Source organism: Choloepus didactylus, chromosome 13 (genome assembly GCF_015220235.1).
Source record: "Choloepus didactylus isolate mChoDid1 chromosome 13, mChoDid1.pri, whole genome shotgun sequence".
Lineage (NCBI taxonomy): Eukaryota > Metazoa > Chordata > Mammalia > Pilosa > Megalonychidae > Choloepus > Choloepus didactylus.
Genome location: NC_051319.1, coordinates 15,206,125 through 15,216,590, shown reverse-complemented (window position 1 = coordinate 15,216,590; position 10,466 = coordinate 15,206,125).

Genomic DNA, 10,466 nt, shown 5'->3' with positions numbered 1-10,466 from the left:
TTGTTTGACTTCCTACTCATGGTTGAATGGAGATTTAGCTCTCTTTCACTACCATCCCCTCTTCCTCTCCCCAATACAGTAATCACAACTTTTACATTAAATTGATACTTAGTTTTTACATTTTTATGTCCCAGCCAAGCCAAGTAGTGTAGTATGATTAGATTTCCTCTCTTTTACAACTTTTTGTTTTCTCTATAGTTATTATTTGACTTTCCCTTTTCAGTCTTTTATGTACTTATTCCTGAGTCTTTCTAGGTTTTCCTACAGAATTGTAAAACTCCTCTCAAAACAATTTTTTAAATGGTAAAACCTATCAGATTATCTAATCATTTTGTTTGTTTGTTTATTTTAACCTGAAGATTACCTTCTGGGGGCCTGAAGTAATCTGGGCTTGTTTCTCTCTAGGCCTGCTGAACAGCCATCATTGTAGGGCTGTTGTTTATTTCTCTTCTATGTTAGGTTCTCTGCCATTTGGATTCTCTGATAAGGAGATACTGAGATAGAGTTAAGAGTGCAAAAGGTTTATTGAGGGGGAATACTTACGAACGGAAAAAGGAAGAAGCAGCAATGGATAGGGGGAGCAATGAGACTATGCTGCAGCCCTGACAAAGAACTCACCAGCCAACATCAACCAGCTGTGTCCTCTTTTCCCATAAAGTCAACACCTCTTTTCAACAGGAACAAGTTAGGGCGGACACTGCCTAGACACTCCTGAAGATTGAGAAAGTGATTTAGCGAGAGGAAGGGGTAGCAGCAGACAAGATGGAATTTAACAAAGGATTATGAATACTGAATCTCTATATAATTTTCTTCTCAGTTGCTAGGGTATTATAATAGCTGGAAGGAAAGAATTTAAGTGGTGGAACTCTAACCCATAGCATCCTTTGAAATTTGTTCTATAATACTTGTTAAATTGTAATTTGAAAGTTATCACCTTTTTGTATATATGTTATATTTCACAATAAGGAAATAACTGAAACTGTGGTACTGTAACTCATAACATTTTTGGGAATTTCCTATATAACTACTTGTTAAATCATACTTTGAAAGATACTACCTTTTTGCATATATGTTATATTTCACGATAAGGAAATAATAGAAACTGTGGAACTGTAACCAATAACATTCTTTGAAATTTGCTAACTACTTGTTCCATTGCACTTGGAAAGTTATCACTTCTATGTATATATGTTATGTTCTACAATACAAAAATATGATTACAAACAAAACAAAAAACCTCACCAGTGCAACAAGGAGCTCCAGTGCAAACTTTGTTCTTTAGAGACTCCATGAAAAGCAGAAATGGCTAGGTCCATTTTATCACCACTTTGCTCAGTCATTGGCTAGGGGACACCCCAAGAAGAATGTACCCTTTACTCAAAAGCTGTGCAATCAGTTGGGGGCTGTCAGCTAACCACACTGTACGCAATTGGGCAGCAAGTCATTTCCTGAAGGGGGTCTGAGCAGCTCTTTTCCAGGACTGCCACAGATCCTGTTTTCTAAATCTCATGTCTTCCTCTTGCTTGTTTTCCTCCCTTGTTTTGGCAGAGCAGATTCTCACTAGTTCCTCAGAGAGAGCGCATACAATATAAACTTTTTGAGTACTAAAATGTCTAAAAATGTCACTATTCTACTCTCTAGATAGTTTGGTTGGGAAAAGAATTCTACATCACTTTGACTTATAATTTTGAAAGCACTGCTCTACTGTCTCAGAGATTCCGTGTTGCTGTTAAGAAATCTGATGCCATTCTGCTTCCCACTCTTTTCCCCTACATTCTTATCTCTCTGGAAACTTTTAGGATCCTCTGTTTATTCCCAGTGTCCTGTAATTTAAAATGATGGGAAATGGTGGACCTTTCTTTTTCATTTGTTACAGTACGTAATGGACATGTTCAGTCTGGAGATTAAAGTCATTATATATATACTGAGGGATTTCTTGTATTATCTATTTTAATTTTCTTCACTCAATGTTTCCTGTTCTCTCTTTCTTGAACTCCTATTAGTCAGATGTCGAACTTTCTGGATTGACCTCTAACTTTTAAAATCTTTTCTCTCCTATTGCCATTTATTTATTTATTTATTTATTTATTTATCAACTCTCTGGGAGTGATTTTATCTTCCAATTTTTCTATTAAACTTTTCATTTCAGCAATCATGATTTAAATTTTCAAAGGCAAATTGTCTATTCTTTGATTATTCCTTCATAACATTCTGTTCTTGTTTCATGGACACAGAATTGTCTTCCATTTCTTGAGAATACTAGAGTATTTTTTAATTCTGCTTTCTGCATTATCTGTATTTCCTCCAAGTTCTTTTTTCTTTCTTGTATGTTTTGTTCTCTGTTTTTCATGTTGGAGGCTTTCCTCAAATATCTGGTGGTTCTTTGTTGGCTGCTCAAATAAAAGATTGGGATGTTCTAAAACTCATTGAATATCTGCTCTAGGGAGATCAAGTGCTAAACTGTTCTTAATTGAGGATCCTAAAATGTCAGGATCTGTAGATCTTTCAGGTTCTTTTAAAGATGAGTTTCTGCCTGTGTTCTATAGTCCTGGCTATTTATTCTGAAAGCCAGGAGAGAGAGGGGTTGAGGGACCCTCCATTTAGTACACAGAATTTAACTCAGTCTCCCTATTTTCAACCAGGATCTCCCTCCCGCACTCCCCCACTCCCCCACTAAGATCTAAGATGTGCTGATATCCTGGAATGGGGAATCTATTATGTTCAATGTTTCCATAGAATAAACTTCTAATTTCCAAATAGGGTTGGGATGGGAAAAATTGCCTTCTGGGTGGGAGAGGGGAAAGAATATAGGGTTCTAAATGTTCCTTATACAATTTTCAACCAGTTCTCTGTTTTTATTTCCTCAATTAACATCCACCTTCTATAATGTGTAATACTCTAATTCCTGAGACTTGCCAGGGTTCTTCTATAGGGTGAATTGGCTTGAGCCCTCTCTACAAATACTTAAAAGTTCAACTTTCTCAGCTGTATTATATCAGTTACCACTCCTGCTGCTCCTTTACATTGTCTAAAACTTTATTGATACCTCTAAGTGGTTGTTGCCTTCTTTCCATATATATATATATATAAAACATATATATTATTCCATATATATTATATCTACTGTATACATAAATATTCTTTACTAGTGGTCTTTCAGGCAGAAGAGACACAAATGTAACATGTTTAATTGAAAATCCCTGTACATGAATTTTCAGTGGACTCACAGGGAGTTTGTAGTAATTTCCCTTTACCATCATTCCATTTCTCATGAGCATTTGGCAACCATATGACCAACTCAGGGAAAACTACAGTGCTGGCATCCTGTGACTTTCCAATAATGCTGTTTCCTTAATTGTCCTAGAAGTAACAGTGTTCTTTATGCAATGGGCATATCAGTCTAGACATCTGTTTGGTTATTTTCCTTGTTATTTTGGTATGTACTTTGCCATCACTTTGTTTTGTAGTTCATATTCCAAACTTTGGTATCAAGGATGTAATATGAGTGAACATGGTGTAAAATTCTAACATCCCAGTGGAAATACAGATCATAATGCCCTCAGATATTTAAAAACAAAGGCTAAGTGTTGGCTGCCTAGAGAGAATAAAGTTTTCACTAAAAGCAAAAGAACATTATTTTTACAGGCACAAAAATGTGTTGCCCACCTCTTCTAAGAGCCATTAAATTGCTCAGGGTGAAAAGGACTTTAAAGTTTGCCCAATTCAACCTCTCCTGCAATGCTCAGAGCCTCCCTACTCCCCTCCATCCTTTTCCTCTGCAGGTGGGGGTCCACAGAGTGCTGGAACACCTCTGGTGATGGGAAACTCACTTCTACTTTAGGTAGCCCCTTTGCTCTTCACAGCCTTTGACTGTTATTTTTATCATCAATCACTTACTGAGCACCTATTTTGTGATCAGCTCTCTGCTAAGGGCTTTACAAACATTTCATTTAATCCTCACCATAGCCCTGTAAGATACATGTTATTGTTCCCATTTTGTAATTGGACTTCTCATCCAAGATCACGTAGCGAGTGAGTGGTAGGGTCAGCAGGGGGAAAGAGGTCCATCTGGTTATAGCTCTTTTTTCTTTCTTCTTATTCTTTCTTTTGTCAAGTTCTATAATTTCCACCCATTGGGACTATTTCTGTCCTTTGAGAGCATAGGAGAAAGAGCCAAATCTCCTTTTCACATGAGGACTCTTCTGCTCTTTCACTATATTTATCTGATGTCTTTCTTCTCCAGGCTAAAGCTTTCTTTGGTATTTTTTTTTTAATGGAAGGAGATCAATATCTGTTTTAAAGGTATTAAGTGTGCTTCTCCCTGAGGTTTCTAATTTTTTTTCCTGCTCATGGCACTGTGGTACCCCTGGTTTAGCCTCCTAAGAGGGCAAACTCTGGAGCTCTTCACTGTGTGGTTGGAAGTTGCTGCCCAGGCAACAGCTGTGGCTCTGCCCAGTGCACCACTGTGAAGGGCCAAGTGGTCCTGGACAAGCCAGGAGCACCCTTACTTCCCCTGTCACATCAGTAATGTCCACCACTGACGTTGTGCACTTTTAGTGGGGTTCCTTCAAGAAGAAAACCAGCTGACTCCCATGGGCAGTGTTAATTGCTTAATATAAGGGGCCTAAAATAGACTTAATGCCATTAAAGCAGCTTCTAATTATAGATTCACAACGATCAAAATGCCCATATGAATCCCACCAGATAGCCCAATTCCTTGGTTGCAAGGAGGTTTGTTTTACTGTGTTGGCCAAATTTGTCTGATTGTTATGATCACTTGGAATCACTTGGAGAACTTATTTAAACTACAGAGTCCTGGACACCACCCCAGACTTCCTAAATCAGAATCTTCAGGGGAGAGGACTGTAGTTTTAACAGAGCTTCTCCAAGTGATTCTCATGATCACTCAAGTTTGGGAAATCCTGTTTGCATGAGTTCATTGCCTGAAATTCCATTCTTTGTCTTTAAAAATTGGAGGCGAAACAGGACTGAGGATAATTTGTTATTTAAGGGGATGAACTAGGTAAGGGTTTCTTATCTTCTAAACTCCTTTCTCTTTTTTGGTGGTTGGCCACTTTTGAAAACTGGTTTTGAGAGACTAAGTTGGGTTCCAGAGGGGAGTGGATAAGAATATTTGAGAAGAGAAGAAATGAAGAGAGTGGTAGGATATTTCTGAAGGGATGAGGGAAGTTGCAAAGTAAGTGCTGTGCTATGGGTGAACGAAGGTACTATGTCAACCTTCCTGGAACCTTGTATGATAACAGCCCATAATAAAATACTTTTGGGAAGCAGCAAGGGCAGAGGTTGAAGCCTATTTTTAATACTAGATTTGTGTTGAGTCAGACTAACTGAGGTGTAATGTAAACACAATAAAATTCACCCTTTTTAAGTAGACCGTTTGATGAGTTTTGACAAGTGTATACACTCACATAGGCACTGTAACAATCATGATGCATATAAATGGAATCATGTGTATGTACTTTTTGTGTCTGTCTTCTTTCAATCAGCATAATTTAGGAGATTCATTTATGTTGTTGCTGTATCAGTAGTTTTTTTTTCTTCCTTTTTATTGCCAAGTAGTATTCCATTGTATGAAAGTACCATAGTTTATCCATCCACCAGTTAACAGACATTTGGGTTGTACCTAGTTTGGGGTTAATATGAATAAAGTTGCTACAAATATTCAGGTCTTGGTGTAGCTATGTGTTTTCATTTCTCTTGAGTAAATACCTAGGAGTGGGATTGTTGGGTCATATGCTAAGTATATGCTTAACTTTATAAGAAACTGACACACTGTTTTTCCAAGTGTCTACTGTATTTCATTTGCACTGGCATTGTAATACTGAATTTCTTGAAAAGGATAATTCATTGTAGACAGATCTACAAACACCTTTGTTTTGTGTCATCAGCAGGGATGTAGAATTAGCTCTGTAAACAGCACTACTTAAGAGTGCTGGGTCTGGAGTCAGATTGAACTGGGTCCATACTAGATTCAATAATATTGCCTCTGTAACTTAGGATAAATCACTAGGTCTCTCCAAACCTCATTTCCCTCATCTGTAAAATGCAGGTCATAAGCAGTCCTAACTGCTTAGGGATGTCGTGAGGATTAAATGAGTCAATATACATAAAGCACTTAATATAGAACTTGTTACATAATAAATGATATGTTAGGTACTCTTATTATTTTTATTACCTTCTTTGGAAAATTACTTGTTGCAGTAGGGTTTAGCCATTTGAGAACATGTTTCATGGACTTTATTCTGTAGGGTTTCTTTTGGGTGATAATTCAGAAGTGAAGAAAGCCATAGGAAACTGAAAAGAATGTTTCGTCATAAAAAGAAGAAATTTGTAATTATTTGGAATGAGAAACCAGCAAGTCTTTTCACATTCTCTTAAACTTTCTACACGTCAGTTTCCTAATCTATAAAACATAGGTAATAATTCTTGTTCTGCCTGTCTCTCAGGATTGCTGTGAGGATCAAAGGAAAATTGAACATTATAAACTATAAAGTGATGTGCAAATATTTGCCACCAGTTTTAGAAGATAACTTTCAAAAACTAAAATTTAGTTAGAAACTATTTTTAAAATGGTGTCCTTTTAGAAACTTCTTTTTTCTAATATTACATAGGGAAAAAAAAAAGATAGCTGGAAAAATGGCAACAAAATGCTCAAATAAAAGATATTAGAAATTGGTACCAAGATGACTAAGCTACCACATACATATCAAACCAGCACTAATTTACCTCCAGTGTGAAAAAATCACACACAACAGCACATTCTCACTACAAGCTGAATTCACTGTGGTATTGTGGTAGCTACAGAAGAATGGTTTGTGAATACATCTGTTTTGGTTTGCGGAAGCTGAGGAAATGCAATATACCAGAAATGGGATGATTTTTACAATGGGAATTTATTAACTTACAAGCTTACAGTTCTTGGGCGTGAGAATGTCCAAATCAAGGCATCAACAGGACAATACCTTCTTCCTGAAGAAAGGCTGCTGGTGATCTGAGACTCCTCTGTCAACAGGAAGGCACATGGTGGCATCTGCTGGTCCTTCTCTTCTGGCTTTTGGTGCTTTCAGCTTCTGACTGCTCTGTCTGTGACTTGTTTTCTGTTTTCTGTGTGTCCTCTCTCACCTTCATCTCTCTTAGCTTCTCTGGCTTTTCTCTGTGAACTTCTCTAGCTTTTCTCTGTCTTTTCACATTCATCCCATTTATAAAGGACTCCAGTAAAAGGATTAAGACCCATCCTGAATGAGGTGGTTCATATCTTAATTTAAGATCCTACTCACCAAAAGATCCTACTTACAATGGGTTCACACCCACAGGAATGGATTAGCTTTAAGAACATGATCTTTTCTGGGGTACGTACAGGTTCAAACCATCACAACATCCAAACTCTTCTTCTAGCTGTTTACTTAGATGATATATAAGTTTGAACATGACACTGGAAATACTTTTTTGGGCCCTATGAATTGTATTTTAAACTCACTGTTTACATAGTGTAATTTTCAACAGTACCAGAAATATTTTAATATAAATATAAATTATTTAACTCTTCATTGGAACCATGTCAGAGAATAGACTTTGAAGTACAAAGTTGCAACTGGGAACACAGAGATTACATGTATCCAGAATGGAAAAGACTTCCTTGTGCCTTCCATAATTGATGAGCACTGCCAGGCAGTCAACTTCAGCTGTTAAGCCATGCTTTCTTCCTCAGGACCTAGACTTTCAGGGTTTCATCTTGCTAGACTTGTGGAGGAAGTCTAATTTTACCTTACCAACTCAACCAAAAGAGGAGGTGAGAGAAGGAAATCTTTGAGATGGCTGCCCCTCAGACTTCTGTAGCGTTTCTTTTGGGTGACAATTTAAAAGTCAAGAAAGCCATAGGAAGCTGAAAAGGATATTGATATGGATTTTCAAAGGTAGATGCTTAGCATTTCTTATTTCATGAGTTGCTTTTCTGCCAAACAAAGTCAGTGCATTTTTCTTAAATTGTTTTTAAAACTCAGAACTAAGTTAAGATGTGTTTTTATTAATTTGCTGGAGGATAAATGTATTGTGCTTTTTGGATTTATGGACATTAGGACATTTACTGTATGGAATGAAATTATGTGTGGCCAGACACATAGAACACACATTTTGCTCATAACAGCCTGAAATGTCATGATTCAGAAGCATTCATTCACAAATATGATCTTATTTTTATTCTCATGCCAATTCTATGAAGTGAGTCTTATATTTATTATTCTATGGATGAGGCACAGAAAGGTAAAATAACTTGCCCAACATTTTATACAACATTTAGGAAGAGAAATGGAATTGAAATTCAGGTCTTATTTCTTTGTTCTGTGTGGCTGCTGCCAAACAACAGATGTGTCCCCAAAGAACTAAGGACATGAAAACTCTAGCCATGCCATATTTTGATCTGTAATCCCATGGGAAATTGCTGGAATACGTCAACTGTGCTCCAAGGAAATCGAAACATTAAAAGTGATGTATGCATCTCAAAAATCACTAAGTTCCTTAACATCCTAACATAGGTCTGTCTGTAATCCTTAAATTTCTTATTTTTATTACCAACCTATAATATCTCTTGGTATAATAAGTTCCTTAGGCTTACTACTGGCTGTGTTATTCAGTAATTGCTTTTATATGCACATAAAACACATTTCAAACTTCAACAAGCATTCCCCATTTCTAGTATTCTCAATTTTGGGATGTACATTCTTTCTTTATCCATACTATCAGGATTTTATATAATTCATTCTACCTCTTTAACCAATCAGAATGCTACTCAATTTCTCAGTCTGTCCTCATAAGCAAGCACCTTCATTGCAGAAGCTGACTCTGAACATTTTGCAGACTAATGAAAAGAGGAAATAACCCCTGTCTGGCCTCCTTTACAGGCCTCCCCTTGCATATTATCTTCTTCCTTCTCTACCTGCAGGCTTGCCGTTTGAATAACTGCTCCTCTCTCTCCCTCCATTCAAAATTGACAAGCAGACTTCATATTTTTTCTTGCCCTTCAGTCTTTCACACTATTAGTAGACTAAAATGTGTACTACCTTTCTGATGAGTGGTAACATTTCAGCCTTAGAAAGCTGTTATATTAAAAAAAAAATGTGAGCAGAATCATGCAAAGGGTGCAACAGATAAGTAAATGACCACTTCCTTGGGCGATTGGTAGTGGTATGGATTGCAAGTGTGGTAGGCATCAGAAACACCTGCAGATTCCTGGGCTCGACCCCAGACCTAATGAATGAGACTCTCTGGGGTGGAGCCCAGGAATCTCCAATTTAACCCATTTCTTCAGAGTGATTCTGATGCAAGTGGTCGGAAACATTGCAATGGGTTAATGTGATCAGTCAAACCATTCTCATCTGGAAAGAAGCAACACAGCAGATCTAAAGCTAAGGTTATTAATGACATCTCACTTGTGGTAGAAAAGCCTACTTAAAACTAAGGGGAGTCTTAGACACTTGTTCCTCTGAACAGTCTAAAAGAAAAACAAAACAAGAAACAAACAAAAAACCACCTGTCTAGCCAAATATATGCTGCCTTCAAAGAAAAGCAACAGCTGTTCTATCTTCTTGCTCATGATGTGGAGAAAGCACTTTAAGTTCCCTGCAAAGCCATAGAAAAAGATATGATTAGACTCTTCCACTAGAAAACAAATAGAAAACCCTTGGTTTTTGACCAGATTGAAAAATGTTTAAACTTCCACATGCATAATCAGATAATCCTCCAAATGCCTTTCCTCTGGTCTAACTCAATTCAGATAACTGTGTTTGCCTGTGAGAAACCCTCAGAGAAAACATTCAGGCCGAATGATCTCATGCTTGGATTTTGCAAAACAATATGTGCACAAGACCAGAATTTATATCATCATCGAATATGTACCATTCCCAAATCCAGGCCGAGGATGTTCTTCAACAACGTGGCTTCTTTGCCATGTCTGAGTCACTTCCCAGGCCCGGATCCAGGGCGGCCTGCAGACCCCTGGCCACCAAGCAGGCCACATAAGGAAGCAGCTCTGTGCTACTTCTAGGAATGGCGCCTTTTAACATTATTTTACACTTATCTCATCCAAGCTGCTATCTCAAATATTTTTGAAGAGGAGGGGCGTAGCATTGCCAAAAGAGATGTTTTATTATTCCTCAAATAATTTAAGTTCTCTTCTATGTTCAACTGGGAGAAGAATCAAAGGTGTCCAGTGGTGATAAAGCCTGACAATCCCTGGAGATATTGGACTATTCTCTTGGGGCCAAAGCTCTGGAGATCTGTTTGACTGCCGCCCTGGGACATTAGCTGCCACTCAGACGCCATCACTTCTTTTCCAGGCTGTTGAACAAGGAAAAAAGTGTTCCGAATTATACCCTCACCACTGATCACAAACAGTTAATAGTAACACTTCTTAGTGCTTGCATTTATAAACTTCACCTTTGTGGTTTAAA